Here is a 16,616-nt window from a genome sequence, read left to right on the forward strand (position 1 = left end):
TATACTGGTGTAAGAACATTTTTCTGGACAAGTTTTCAGAAATGCAATACAAAACGGACAATCATAGGCGCTGTATCCCCTTTAGTCAGAATTTTCTATCACTGGTCAGGTATACCAACTTTTCTACTTGACATCCCTTTGTCTAGTAGTTTATAATAGGACACTGCTGACTGACCTTCAACTAGTGCCCTATGTGCACATCAAGGTATCTTTAAGTCTTCTACTTTCTGACGAATGGATGCACACTGTAAGATTAACCAGGTCTCCTCAGCGGGCGACCATAAGAATATTAACTTACCGAGGGTCAGTGCCTTATGTTCCTCAAAAGGTTTCTTTGACTGGGAGCTTTTCCACCAGGTGCCTCAAATGATAGAATCCAGATCACCGTACAAAATATTTTTATTTCCAAGACGATTGATAACAGGTGTTAAAATCCAAATTTAAGATCCAAAAGTAAAAAAGGGAAAGCCGGGTGCAAGTGATAACTCAGGGTGCCCTCCCATCCGGATGGAAGGGATCCCCAAGACGAGGCTTAAGATGATGTTCAGCCAGTTACCACAAGCTACCCTGGCGTCCTCTCCTCCCACCAACGCGTTTCGGGCTTTCAGGTAGCCCTTTTGCAAGGTGTGGAGGCTAAGTGCTCTTGACTGGTATTTATACCAGTTCCCATAGGTATAACATAAGGTTACCCATAAAACATGGCAAATCCCTATTACATTTAATCTTATATAATGATCCAAAATCCCTCAAAGAACTAATCCAAAAGGTTACCAGTATTACCACATACATTCAAATCTAGAACAGTGAACAATTTATCTGTGCACAATCAATGTACTTGAACAAATACATATTGTTACGCTCCGGTTTCCGGGTTTTCCTAATGTCAAATGAATGGATGGATACACTAATAATCTCCGCCAGGTGTTTTACTGGCTGGGTGAAACGGCCTCCAACCTTCCAGCCACACGTCCGGGTCCCGCACACTTTGCCGGAAGTGCGTCATTGCACTTCCGGTTTTTGGAACGCAGGAAATACCGGCATTTGACCCGCACATCTCGTCTGCTTGTATTCTGCATAGCTGAGCCAATTTGTATGTGTAGTTCACTAACTTTAAAGGGACAGTGTTCTTGACGATAATCTCCATGGCGACATACAAAAGAAAAAAAGGAAATCGTTAAGTCAACAGTTAACATGCAACATAATTGACACATATTTATAGAGGCAATAAGTTACATTGGTAACTAGTACCATTAATCGATTGATTTATAATTGATGCTGGCTTATATCGGACTTAAAAATCTCACAGAAAACACTTGAGTTCGAACCCTACATTGAGGTCACATGGTTCTATGGTCCGCATTTCAGATTGGGATAAACGTTTTTCATTGTTAACTCTCCAATTGTCTGGAATCATTTTAATTCCACAGAAGCTCACCATATGTTTTATATTCCCTTTGTGGATTCTAGCCCTTTTCCAATATTTTGGCAGTGCTCCGCAAATCTCACCTTTTAATTGTCTGATAGTTTTCCCAACATATTGTTTTTGACAAGTGTATTTGTATGTATGTATGTATGTATATATATATTTCAGGGCTACCTGAAAGCCCGAAACGCGTTGGTGGGAGGAGAGGACGCCTGGGTAGCTCGTGGTAACTGGCTGAACATCATCTTAAGCCTCCTCTTGGGGATCCCTTCCATCCGGATGGGAGGGCACCCTGAGTTATCACTAGCATCCGGCTTTCCCTTTCTTTTACTTTTTTATTATTGGATTTTAAATTTGGATTTTAACACCTGTTATCTATCGTCTTGGAAATAAATATATTTTGTACGGTGATCTGGATTCTATCATTTGAGGCACCTGGAGAAACCTTTTGAGGAACATAGGGCACTGACCCTCGGTAAGTTAACATTCTTATGGTCGCCCGCTTAGGAGACCTGGTTAATCTTAGTGTGCATCCATTCATCAGAAAGTAGAAGACTTAAAGATACCTTGATGTGCACATATGGCACTAGTTGAAGGTCAGTCAGCAGTGTTCTATTATAAACTACTAGACAAAGGGATGTCAAGTAGAGAAGTCAGTATACCTGTGATTGAAAATTCTCTGACTAAAGGGGATACAGCGCCTATGATTGTCCGTTTTGTATTGCATTGGTTTTAAGATTTACGGAGTCTTGTGGAGGATCAAGGGCTGCAGTGTTTGGGCGCAGCCATTATTCTTTTATTCTGTAAATTTTCAGAAATGTCTCCACTGCATTTGTTTACAGTGTGGTGATCTTTGCAAATAAACAGGAGATGTATTTAAAACTGAGATATTCTAAAGCCCTGTTTACATAAGGTGATTTTAGCCAGTATCGCTGGCTAAAAAGTTGATGAGCAACCATATCGCCCGTTTTTTTTTTCTGTTGTGGGCAATAAATTGCTAGGAGCACAGCCACCCTTAAATGGTCGCAAGAGCATGCTCCTTCGATTATAACTAAAAATCACTGGTTGCTGGTGTACAATGCACTGTGCATCGGGAACCAGCGATTTCTACTCAAAATAGAATAGAGGGGAAAAAAATGATTTCGTCTAGTTCGGTGACACAGCTACAATGGTATGTAGGAGGGGTCCGCAGGAGCCAGGCACCTATGCTTCAAGTCTTTGGGAGCAGGCTCCTCCCTTCTGCATCCCACAATGCCTAAGTTAGTTTTAGGTGCCCACAGGAGTAGGTGGTTTGCTTCGCAGCTGCGTGTTTTTCTTTGGATGTTTACTAGTGGAGATAGGTTTTTTTTATTGTTTTATTAACTATTAGCTAGTGCAGGTTTTTTTCCAGCGTGTAACTTCTTTCTGAAGTTACCACACGCTGAGAGCGCAGCAGAGGCTGACAGAAGCGCGTCCTGTCAGCTCTCTGTGTGCAGAGGGAAGTGACTGCTCCCTCTGCACAGCGCTTACCTCTCACAGAGGTTTCCTGGGCTCCGGGGGGTCCCAGCCAGCGCCTTGCGTAGAATGGGATCTTGGGGACGGACTCCCCAGTGATGGCGCCCGCCATCTTGGATTGAGCTTGAAGACTGAAATCCCCTAGGGGAGTTCACGTCTTCTTTTTTTTTTTTAAGAACTTTTTTATTGGGACATTGCATACACGTAGAACATATTGCATTGAGAATGTTGTACAGTGTTTGATACATAATAAAATATTTGAACAATGTACAAAAGGCTGATATCATAAATCCAACCGTCATACATTTAGTATTAATATTCTTGGTAACAATCTGTTATATACCGTAGTCAAATATCAATCAAGAGGGACAGGAGGGTCTAGGGCAGCCAACCTAGTGAGGTACCATGTGGTCGATTTTAAACTAGCATGTGTCATTTTTCTTGTATTAAAAGTTAGAGTGGGTATGTAGGAGTCCCACAGAAGGAAAAACTTTTCCACGTATTTGTTTCTGTCGAATAGCTTCAATCCAGTCCATTCTAAATAAGAAATAGAGTTTTGCTAAAAATACGGGAAATTGTGGGGGAGTATGATCAATCCAACTCTGAAGGGTAGTTTTTCTTCCCGCAGCGCTCAAGGCCAGTAAAAGTTTTTTGCTTTCTTTCGTCATGCAAAGGTCCGGGTCAAATATGCCCAGTATTGCCCATTCTGGGGTCATAGGGACAAATGTAATTAGTTTGGCCTCCGCATAACGTTTTACTAAAAGCCAAAAATAGCGGATTATTGGGCAAGCCCACAGACAGTGGAAATTGTCTGCGTTTTCCATGTGGCATTTTGGGCATGTATGATCATTAGAAGTTCCTATATGGTATCTTCTAATAGGGGATAAGTATGAGTTGTGGTATATATTAAGAAAAAGTTGTGTATACATGCTGGCCTTGAGAGTTTGTTGGGAGTAGAGGAGACCCTTTTGCAGTTGTGATATGTCTAGTGAGGGAAAGTGGGTTAGCCAAGTAGACATTCCCCCTTTTATTGTTGATGATCAATGATTTTTCTTAGATAGGTATAATGTATGGATACAGCTTTGGAGGTTGGAACTGAGTAAAGGTGCCCATACACTAGTAAGATTTATCTGCAGATCTGGCTGGTTGGAACAAAAACATGGTTATGGATGAGTGACAGTTTGTCAGTTTTCCAGCATTTCCAAGCAAATGGTCAACTGTCATTTGCTCTCATCCATTACCATGTTTTTGTTCCAACCAGCCAGATCTGAAGATAAATCTGTGTGTGTATGGCCACCTTAAGACAACATGGTATCCAGAGTGTTAGTCCAGTCAGCATCTGAAAAATGATTAAGAACATGTGATACATAGAACCTAGCTTGTATAAATGCCAACGGGTATGGTATAGTATATTGAGCTGATAATTCGGAGAAGCGTAGAGGACGCTTCTCTTCTTTCATTACCAGTGACCCCACTGAGGTGATACCTGCCAGTTTCCAAGCAGTGAAGGGGTGAGCAGCCATGCCGTCCAAGAATGCCGGGTTATTTAAGAGGGGTAAATATAAGGAGTGGTATTGGTTCAAACCTGCTGCATGTCGCAGTATATGCCATATCTTTCTAGTGGTCCATAGTAGGGGGTTTAGTTTCAAATTTTTCGGGTATTTCCTGATCATGTTGGTGTAAAAAGCCTATTAGACTGATGTTACCTAAAGTTCCTTGGTCTAATATTGTGTTGGTGTAGACAGCTGTTATGTAACCAATCACGTAAATGTCTGAAAAGAGCTGCATAATTATATGTAGTGATGTCTGGGAAGTTTCTGCCTCCATTAAATATTGGTTGCATAAGTTTTCTCATTGCTATGCGTGCACGTCCATTTTTCCAGATGAATTTGCGGAAGAGCATTGTGATATGTTGAGTGTCTTTTTTCGTCAGTAATACAGGGAGTATCTGTAGGGGGTATAGAAGTCTAGGAATTTCTACCATCTTCAACAGATTAGCCTTTCCCAGGTATGAAAGTGAGAGACGTTCCCATCTGGTGATATCGTTTGTTAGGGTAGTAATCGCTTTGGTGATATTTAAAGTGTATAGGTTTGCAGGGTTGCGGGGTAATGAAACCCCCAAATATGGGATATGTGTGGTCTGCCATCTTAATGTGAGTTGGTTTGCCCACAGGGGAGGGGTATTGGGTCCGTATAGGAGCATGGCTTTGGATTTGTCAATATTAATACTAAATCCAGTTATAGGTTCAAAGGAGGTTATTTTGTCTAGAATTAAATGCAAAGTAGTTTCCAGGTTGTTTACATATAGGAGAATGTCGTCAGCGAATGCCGATAGTTTCAGCTCTTGTGTGCCTATTTTTATGCCTTTAAAGTCTTTCCAGTTGTGCAGTGTGCGTAGAATGGGGTCCATTGCGATGTTAAATAAGAGTGGTGATAAAGGGCAGCCCTGGCGTGTTCCTTTTTCCAAATAGAAACGGGGTCCTTTACAGCCATTAATCAGTAGCGAGGCCGATGGGTTTTGATAGATAGTACGGATGAAGGCTATAAATTCCGGGTCAAACCCCCTTTTCTCCAGAACAAAGAATAGATGTGGCCATAATACCATATCGAATACTTTGTTCGCATCTAAGCTCAGAAGCATATTTCGAGAGCGAGGGGAGTTGTGGGAGGAAATAATTGCTGCTAGTGCCGCACGCACGGCTTTAATCGAATGTCTTCCTTGTGTGAATCCCATTTGTGAGGGGGTGAGTATGTCAGGTAAAATAGATTGGAGTCTTAGAGCCATTATTTTTGTTAATAGTTTGTAGTCGACATTTAGAAGGCTTATGGGTCTGTATGAAGGTAGTAAGGTGGGGTCTCTGTCCGGGTTAGGTATGAGTGTGATGTGGGCCTCATTGAAAAGGTGGGATTGAACTCTGTCTTTATATATATTTTGAAATAATTCTAATAATGTAGGGGCAATTTGAAGCTGGAGCATGCGGTAATATTCACCAGAAAATCCATCTGGTCCCGGGGATTTGCCATTAGGCAGTTTAGATATAACTAGGTTAATTTCATCCATTGTGATATTTCCAGTAAGGGCAGTTTTTTGCTCTGGTGTGAGGAGAGGTAAGACCTCATTGGTTAGTAAAGATTCCTGAGCAACAGGGTCTACAGGTGACGAGGCAAATACATTTTCAAAGTAGGTTTGAAATTGGGAGGCAATTTCGGAGGCTTTGGTTATAACTTCTTCGGTTGTTGGGTGTTTCAGCGAGGTAATGATATTACGTCATTTGGGTGGTTTAGCTACCATCGCTAATAGTTTACCCGCCTTGTCTCCCCATCTGTAGAATCTGTTCCTCGTATAGTCCATTGAGTGTTTTGCTTGGGTAGCTAAGTAGGTTTCAAATATTTGCCTAGCTTGTTTATATGTTTGTAGGGTGGAGTCTGAGGGGTTAGTTGAGTAGTTATGAAAAGCTGCCGTCATCTCTCTATTAAGGGTTTCGTGTTTAATCCTAGCCTCTTCTTTCTTTTTGGCAACATAGGCAATTATATGGCCTCGCATTACTGCCTTTGAGGCTTCCCAGAAGATGTCTGGACGGTCCCAATAAGCTAAGTTTTCATCCACATAGTTGGTCCAATTGTATGTGAAGTATGATTTAAAGTCATCTGAGTTAGATAGATATGAAGGGAATCTCCAAACAGAGTTCACGCTTTCTACAGTAGTCCAGCGCTGCTGGACAACTCCAAGTGGTCCCATTGTAGGGGAGTTACTGGTGGGTGAGGAGAGGCACTCGAGGGAGCGGCTGAAGGGGTAAAGGCACCAAAAACGGCAACCCTCCCCGCTGAAGCAGAGACTTTGGTCTCTTCCTGTCCTGTGCTCTGGCGCCATTTCTCTCTATGCTGCGGAGCTGAAACTGGGCTGAATCTGACACAAAGGTCTCTCCTGGAAAGCGCTTCCCCCGCTGATCACTGGCAACAGAGGAATCACAGGTAAGTACACTGATACATTACTCTGTGCTTTGCCTGGCATTTTGCATTGTGTTTTTAACATGATTGACAAGTGCACTTCTGTTGCTGGGGAGGAGGGAGCGAGGGACATGTTCTATTTCAAAAAATGTAATGCTATATTAACATGTGAACAAGGGTACCGGGGGAATTTTGGCCTTCCTGTGATGCTGTTCATTGTGCGTCGCGAACCCTGAGGCCTGAAGTAGCTGAACCTGCCTGGGCTGTGGTCTTAGGAAGGTCCATGAATGCCTTAACAGAGGCCTTGAACAGGCAAAGGGACTCTTTGTTAGGGTCTCCTGGCCATGTCCATTCTTCTCAGGCTTCTGGGGGTCGGTTACCCCAGCGCAGGGGGACCCCATTTTACTGCGGGCTATGCAGGATACTGCGCAGGGTGTACATAAGATGACATCCTTTATGGAGCAGTTTACCAAATCCTCTGAGAATATGGCGAATACACCCCCCCCCCTATTTTGAATTTAGATTCTGATGATGATGGGGTGTGTGAGGAGGTTTTGGGTTGGAACCAGAGCGAGGAAGCAGATACTTCAGTTTCTGGCATTGAGGATTTAATTTTTGCTGTTAAGCAGGCTTTAAATTTAACTGACAAGGAAAAAACCCTTGCACACTGCGTGTTTAAAAAGAGTCGTAAGGATCCTGTTTCATTTCCTTCAGATGAAGGGATGGTTTCTTTGCTAGGGGAAACAGGAAAGTCCCCAGACAAACGTTTGTTAATGACTAAAAAATATGTGAATATGTACCCCATGCCGGAGGATCATATTAAGATTTGGGAAAAGATTCCATTGGTTGATGCATCTGTGGCCAGATTGTCAAAGGCCACAGCCTTACCAGTGCAAGGTGGGGCGGCTTTTAAAGACCAAGTGGATAAAAAAGTAGAAGGTTTCCTTAAGGCAATTTTTGAAGGCGTGGGGTTCACGCTGCATTCCATTATTGCTTTGGCTTGGGTTGCGAAAGCAATAGTCAAATGGGCAGAGACTTTGAGCAGTCAGCTCCAGCATGATGCGGAGGCCTACTCATTAGCTTAAAAGTTGAGATGTGCAGCTGAGTACATCTGTGAGGCTGGTGAGGAAAGCGCAAAAATGGCGTCTAAGGTTTCTGTAACTTCCATAACAGCCAGACGGCACTTTGGCTAAAGGCATGGGAAGCGGATAGTGAATCCAAAAAGTCCTTGGAAACTCTGCCCTGCAGTCCTCTGCATGACGGGGCAGAGGCTCCCCGTTCTGGGATCAGAGTGGGGGGTCGCCTCCTGCAGTTTCGGGACAGGTGGACAGAATCCACCGTGGATCCCTTGGTTTTTCTCCATTGTCTCCGAAGGTTACCGGATAAATCTCAGGGGTCCTCACCCTCGCAGATTTCTCCCTACTCCCTTGCCGCGGACCGCATCGCTGAGGTCCGCGCTCCTGGGAGCAGCCTTGTCTCTCAAGGAGAAAGGGGTGGTGGTCCCGGTACCTCTGGGGGAGAGAAAGAAAGGATTTTATTCTATCCTGTTCTTAGTACCCAAACCAGACTGGTCTTTTAGACCCATTCTAAATATGAAATCTTAAAATCTTCATCTTTGGGTGGATCACTTTCGCATGGAGTCTCTGCGGTCAGTGCTTTTAAGCATAGAGCCGGGAGAATTTCTGGCATCAGTAGATATTCAGGATTCGTACCTCCATGTGCCTATCCACAAGGAACATCAGTCCCTGCTCCGGTTTGCAATCGGAGAGAACCATTGGCAGTTTCAGGCTCTGCTGTTTGGGCTGGCAACGGCCCAGAGGGTGTTCACAAAAGGGATGGCAGTCATGGCTGCAGCCCTCAGGCTGAAGGGAATAATAATTATTCCTTATCTGGACAACCTTCTATTCAAGGCGGAGTCAGCGGAGAAGCTTCAGAAACATCTGAGCATCGCAACACATTTCTTACAACAGGGGTGGATACTAAATCTACCCAAGTCTCATTTGACACCCACACAGAGTCTGTGATTTCTGGGGGTGATTCTGGATACACACCTGCACAGGGTTTTTCTGCCAGAACCCAAGGCAGTGGAAATTCGGCAGATGGTTTTGAATATTTTGCAAGCACCTGCACCTACGGTGTGGCAAGGAGTACGGTTGCTTGGGAAGATGGTGGCAACGTTCGAGACTCTTCAGTTTGCCAGATTCCATTCCAGAATTTTCCAATGGAACATCCTGTCGTGTTGGTCGGGGAACGCAAAGACCATGCAACAGGAAAGATTGCTTCTGTCTCTGGATTCGAGAGAATCACTGATCTGGTGGACAGATGTGGAGATTTTACAGCTGGGACACTCCCTCCGATCCTGGGATTGGCTGGTCATCACAACCGATGCCAGTCTCAAGGGTTGGGGGGCAGTAGTTCTTCATCTATGGCTACAGGGCCTATGGTTAAAGAAAGAATCCAGGCTTCCCATCAATATTCTGGAACTTCGGGCTGTCTGGAATGCGTTGCGGCAGGCGGAGGAATTCCTGAAAGGTTCACCCTTGCGGGTTCAATCCGACAATGCCACAACAGTGGCTTACCTGAACCATCAGGGCGGGACACAAAGCATGATGTCAATGAAGGAAGTCTTCCAGATTTTCACTTGGGCAGAGAGCAACGTTCCTGTGTTGTCGGCTGTCTTCATTCCAGGGATCAGGAATGTGGAAGCGGATTTCCTCAGCAGGGAGACACTGCTGGAGGGAGAATGGTCGCTTCATCAGGAAGTGTTCCAGGAGATTGTGGATCGCTGGGGTCTACCAGACATAGACCTGATGGCGACAAGGAGCAACTGTCAGGTGCTGAGATTTTGCTCTCGAGCAACGGATCCATCAGCTTGGGCAGTGGATGCCATGACAATTCCTTGGAATTTTCACATGGTTTGCATATTCCCTCCTTTTCCCATGCTCCCGGGGGTATTGAAGAGAGTGAAGGGTCAGGGAGTGCAAACTATTCTAATTGCCCCGGATTGGCCAAGGAGGTTGTGGTACTCCGACGTACTGAGGTTGTCAACGGATTGTTGGCGACTCCCGCTTCGGCAGGACTTACTAAAGCAAGGACCGTTTCCTTACTCGGACCCTGCTCGTCTCAATTTGATGGCGTGGCTTATGAAACCTCCTTATTGAAGAAGGGGTTTTCGGATGCGGTTATACAGACCATGCTAAGGGCTCGTAAGCCTGTGTCTGCAGGAACGTGCTGTCACTGATTAAATAGTCAAGATTTCACTACATGTGCAGACCCCGGGGATCGCTAACAAGCCGCAGGAGCATATATAGTTAACGATATATTGCATACACACTAGATAATATTCATGATAATATCATTAGAAAATTGTGTAAAGGGTGTATGCACCTTCGCAGTTAATGTTATAGAAAGTATAGTGGATGAAAGAAATTTGAAGATCAGTAACAATCCAATCCATACATGTCGGGTTTTGTCATGTTTATTTTTTATAAAGCACAGAGACCTACTGCCTATTAGCTAATTAGTGTCTGTGTTGGTCCTTAAGAACAGCATTTAAGACTAATTAGGTCTGCTGATATGATAACTGTATTGCTCAGCCTCGTTAAGAAGCGATCATGATATGGCATAATGTGTTACCCATTTTGGTACTCTTTACTTAGAAGGGCGCCCACGATTTTGATCGTGGGCATCGTTAGTAAAAAATCTCGGGCATTGAATGCACTAAAAAATCGGGTGCGATCAACCGACGAGATGCCCGAGATTTCGCATAGGGAACAATGTTAAATGTCTCAATTGACCCAATTTTCCTGTTCAATGCCTCAATTGACCCGATTTTTCCATAGGAAACAATGTTAAATGGGCCACAGAGGCCAAATAGGCACCCTGAAGTGTATAATGGCCACCCGAATTGTTAACGCCACCCCACGATCAACGTCAACCCGATGCGTGGCGAGCGCAGCGGTACGCGTCCTACGACCTTTTCATACCCCCACTATCCACGTCGGCGTGGAGTTGAGAATAGAAAGTGTGGCGAGCGCAGCGAGCCACCGAGCCCGAAGCGTGGCGAGGGTACGCGGACAGCTGTGAAGCCCGCGAGGGGACGCGGATACCTGTGAAGGTATCCGCGTCCCCTCGCGGGGCGCGCTGCGCTCGCCACGCTTCGGGCTCGGTGGCTCGCTGCGCTCGCCACACTTTCTATTTTAACTCCACGCCGATGTGGATAGTGGGGGTATGAAAAGGTCGTAGGACGCGTACCGCCGCCCCTCGCGGGCTCGCTGCGCTCGCCACGCTTCGGGTTGACGTTGATCGTGGGGTGGCGTTAACAATTCGGGTGGCCATTATTCACTTCAGGGTGCCTATTTGGCCTCTGTGGCCCATTTAACATTGTTTCCTATGGAAAAATTGGGTCAATTGAGGCATTGAACAGGAAAATCGGGTCAATTGAGACATTAAACATTGTTCCCTATGGGAAATCTCGGGCATCGCACCTGATTTTTTAGTGCATTCAATGCCCGAGATGGGCGCCCTTCTAAGTAAAGAGTACCCCCATTTTTTGAAATGGAGAGTACAGCTATTGTCCAAAGGAGAACACTGGTATCACACAGTTAATCACATGAGGAGGAGCTGCTCAGGGGAAGCCTGTGTTTGAGCATAAGGTGGCTCTGGGTGTCCTCAAAATATTGACAATGAAAATCTAGACGCACAAACAGTTGATAATATGTCACCTGACATGTCAAAATGTAAACAACCAAATCATTTGCATGAGGTGGACAGTAATGACTGAATACAAGTCAGTAAAGGGGGCAAATACTAAGATGAACATCTATTAATTAAGAGAGTATGGGGGAAATTTACCAATATGGATTCGTAAAAAATAGGTGTATTCATAGGCAGAAATACACCTATTTTTTACACATTTGTATTTTCGGGATTTACTATCCTGAAAATACAATAATTCATATTCCTAATGATGGGACATTCGTATTTGTATTTACAAATATGAATGTCTACACCATCGATAGGATACCACAGGAATCACCATTCAAAAGAATGGTGGTTCCTGATTTACTGAGCAGCCGTACTGATAATACGGCTGCTAATTGGTGTAAAACATGCACGCAAATACGACAGGAAAATACACCTTGATTGTCCTGTCATATTTGGCTTTAGCCTGCACGGATCAGTCAGATCCATGCAGGCTTTAGTGTAAAAAAAAAAAAAAAGGAAAATTAAATAAATAAATAAAAAAAGCAGTGTGGGGTCCCCCCCCACAGCTGTAACCAGCACCAGGCTGAAAGAGCCGGGGCCGGTAATTAAAAACCAGCAAACCCGACAAATAGGGGTTCCCTGATTTTTAACAACCAGGCTCCAGGTCCGGGGCTGGTTCCCAAAATACGGGGGACAAAATGACTAGGGGTCCCCCGTATTTTAAGAACCAGCCCCAGGCCAAACCAGCCAGCAGGGTAATGCCACAGCCGGGGGGAGACTTTTTATACAAGTCCCCCCGGCCAAAGCATTAACCCTCTGACCAGTCAGCCTGGCCAGGGGCCCTGGGGGAGTGGGGACTCCCCAATAAAGGCCCCCCCCCCTTCCAGGACTTACCTGACCAGGCTGAAGCCTGGTGCTGTCCTCGATGCCCCTGGGCGGTGGGCATCGAGCTGATCTTGGTGTAAAAAAAAAAGATGAATAAACTATTGTTTTAAACTGTGGAACTATGAGTCCCAGCAAGCCTCCCCTGCAAGCTGGGACTTGGAGAACCACAAGTCCCAGCCTGCGGGGCATTAAAGGGCCCGCTGGGTCTTGTAGTTCCACAGTAAAAAAAAATAGTTAAATAAATACACACTGACACCTGAAAAATAAAAGTTTAATACATACATTACACACACACTGATACTTACCTATCTTGATCCTGTAGGTAGGTCCCAGAGTCTTGATCCGGTGCCTTGTCTTGGTTCCTGATCATGTCGTCATTCTTCACCATGTCGATCTACATGTCGATCTTTTATTTTTCAGGTGTCAGTGTGTATTTAACTATTTTTTTTACTGTGGAACTACAAGACCCAGCGGGCCCTTTAATGCCACGCAGGCTGGGACTTGTGGTTCTCCAAATCCCAGCTTGCAGGGGAGGCTTGCTGGGACTCATAGTTCCACAGTTTAAAACAATAGTTTATTCATCTTTTTTTTACACCAAGATCAGCTCGATGCCCAGGGGCATCGAGGACAGCACCAGGCTTCAGCCTGGTCAGGTAAGTCCTGGAGGGGGGGACCCCTTTATTGGGGAGTCCCCACTCCCCCAGGGCCCCTGGCCAGGCTGACTGGTCAGAGGGTTAATGCTTTGGCCGGGGGGACTTGTATAAAAAGTCTCCCCCCGGCTGTGGCATTACCCTGCTGGCTGGTTTGGCCTGGGGCTGGTTCTTTAAATACGGGGGACCAGGGCCGGATTAACAATGGGCCTGATGGAGCTACAGCTCCAGGCCCACTCTCCAAATAGGCATATTTCGTAGCTGAGGACCAGGGCTTTCCAACGAGCCCAGCCCCGTGTCGCTAGCCCCCAGAGAACCAGCGATACTGCCAGGCAAACCTGGAACGTTTTCCGCATAGAATAACATGGGACCCGTTAACTCCGACCTCCACCCGTTTCCAACGGCTGCCAGTTCCCCCTTCAGCATCACAGAAGCTCGAGGTTAATCTCTGTCGAACCCAAATCGCTGGGCCTGCAATACGATAACTGGTCCTTTTTTTTTAATTTCTGGCTGTTTATGTTGTTTGAAGACAGATTTCTCTGGAACCAAACGGCCCATTTTCACGGGACCAAAATCATTTGAAGCCTACATGTAAATGGGTCAGTTGGTTCCGAAGTTATAGCTCATGGGTCTTCAAACTGTGGCCCTCCAGATGTTGTGAAACTACAAGTCTCATCATGCATTGCCACAGTTTTGCTATTAGGGAATGCTAAAACGATGTCAAGGCCTGCTGGGACGTGTAGTTTCACAATAGCTGGAGGGCCACTGTTTGGACATGCCTGGTATAGTGTGTATTTTGGCTCAATACATGTGGCACAATGTGAATTTTGACTTAATCTGTGTGGCATAACGTGAATTGTGACTCAATCGGTGTACATTTTGGCTCATTCCATGTGGTATAATGTGTAAGAGGCAAGTACAGTATAAGGGGGTTACGGTACTTATATGTTAGTTGGGCGCCCACTAAGCTATTTGCTTAGTTTGCATGTCCGCTCGCCACGCTTCGGGCTTGGTGGCTCGCTGCGCTCGCCACACTATATAAAATTAACTCTATGCCGACATGGATAGTGGGGGTATGAGCGTACTAACTATAGTGGGCGCCCAACTAACATATAAGTACCGGGGTTACTATTGTGTTGCATGATTTGTATAAGGGGTATATGGTGTGGTAAACTTAGGTGACCACATAAAAGGTGCTGAAATGTTGTCTACCAAGTTTCGACTTTCAGTATTTTATTCATAACCTCGCCCCGCAAGTATATTAGGACATCGGCATCCTGCGAGTGCACCTTTCGAGTGCACCCGCCAATATATCTCCCTGCATTTTTCTTATGTCAGCCCCCTGCCTTTTCCAGGCATATATAATTAGTTACACAACATAATTAGTAGTTACACAAATAGAGACACACCCATGAGCAGACCACCCAAACAGAACACTGGTCACGCCACCCACATTATTAGGTGTTGGCCACAACCCCTAATATTGCGCATAATAGGCCCTTGATCATTTTCAGCTCCAGGCCCATTTAGACCTTAATCTGGCTCTGCGGGGGACCCCTAGTCATTTTGTCCCCCGTATTTTGGGAACCAGCCCCTGACCTGGAGCCTGGGGCTGGTTGTTAAAAATCGTGGAACCCCTATTTGTCGGGTTCCCTGATTTTTAATTACCGGCCCCGGTTCTTTCAGCCTGGTGCTGGTTACAGCTGTGGGGTGGACCCCACCCTGTTTTTTTTTTTAGTTATTTAATTTTCTATTTTTTTTTACACCTTGCAGCCTGCACGGATCTGACTGATCCGTGCAGACTGCCTGTACGAATTCGTATTAGCGGCCGTATATATGGCCAGCTAATACGAATGGTTACACCATCGGAGGGGTACAAAGCAGTCCTATCTGACTGCTTTGTACATTCCCCTCCGGAACACGACTTTGCATACGACTGAAACAGTCGTATGCAGTCGTAGGGAAAATACTAATACGAAAAACTAGGTTTTTCATATTAGTAAATTTCCCCCAATATGTCCAATTATATAGCTCCCTACAATCCACAGTGCACTAATATATATTCTATTCCGTAGCCTTGTTCATGATTTATTATATGCATTTGCAGAAAAGGGATTCTTAATCCGAGAATAAAATCACAGGAAGAGGCTGCTTTATGCCACAAAATGTGAGTGTTTCTGGAAGTGGCACTGTGTAAGATTATGCTGAATGTCTTACATGCTGTAATGACACAGTGCAGGTGTTCCACATCAGCTACTGCACATGTGCCTGTCAAACATTAAAGCCAATGACACAAACTAGGTCACCTTGACTTGACCTACTTCCTTGCCAGGGTCTGGAAGAGAAGTTACTTGGTAAAAAAAAAAAAAAAATAACTGTAGCTAAATACTAAAAGAGTAAAGTGTGTGTATATAATATATATTGTGCCCTTGTGTATTATTACATTTATTACTCAGCATGTAGCCTCACAGTGTGTTAGATGAGCAGCTACCACAGCAACATCCCATGCATAATTCAGCAGCTGCAGCCAACTAATGTACTAAGGAAAGCTAGTCCATTCACTGTGAAAACATTCTGACAAGTAACATAATAGGTTATGTTCCAAGACCAAATGGAAATATTGGAAACTCCATATTTATAAGTGTGTGCAATTGCTTCACCTCTGAATAATTGGTTTTAAAATACACACTGAAAGAAACAGAACTCATTTTGAATGGGTTCATGCTTATAGATTCCATTAATATGTTATGTAACTGTACCAAGTGCCACACCGTCCCATCCTCCTAAAGGGGTGCTGCAAACTGTTTTCTGTCTGACACCCCTAACGCTGCTTTCACATCGCAAAATGAAGGTCAGTCCCAGCGTGAACCTTCATTTTGGGATGTTCACATTCCCACAGTGGACTGGGGGCGTGGTGGGAGTCGGCGCGTCATGGGGGGGGGGGGTGGAGGCAGCGCTTAGAGCTGGTGCTGCTCCAAGCGCTGCCTCCTCCATAATGTGAACGGGAAATGGGTTGCTCGATCCGTTTAACCCGTTCACCCTGCCAAGCAACACAACAATGAACTGGTAAGGACTCTTTTTTTACCGGTTCATTTTGCCGTGCTGCTATCTGTTTTTGGGACACGTTAACCCCTTTCACATTGCACTAATTACCGGGTCAAAATGGCTTGTACCCGGTAATTAGTTGCGATGTAAAAGGGGTAGGTACTTGTGTAGTTGTCAGCGTAGTGTCCCCGTCAGGCAGCGTAGTCACCGTACTGTCCCCGCAAGCTGCAGCTCTGTCCCCAGCGTCCCTGGCAAGCCTAGTAAGCGCCTCTCGCACAGCGCCAGTAACCAATAGATCTCCTGTGCTGGTGGACGCCGGTGCTCCTTCTGCCTGGGAAGCAAGTGCCTCTCAGTAATTTGTGCGGCAGGGTACGGCAACCCTGCCCGTGTCTGCTTCAGGTAGACGGTCAGGGTTAGGGTTCGGTAGCGAGAGCGTCTTATGAACAAAGGGGGGGGGGGTGCGG

The sequence above is a fragment of the Crinia signifera genome, chromosome 3 (genome assembly GCF_055691185.1).
Source record: "Crinia signifera chromosome 3, ASM5569118v1, whole genome shotgun sequence".
In the NCBI taxonomy this organism is placed as follows: Eukaryota; Metazoa; Chordata; class Amphibia; order Anura; family Myobatrachidae; genus Crinia; species Crinia signifera.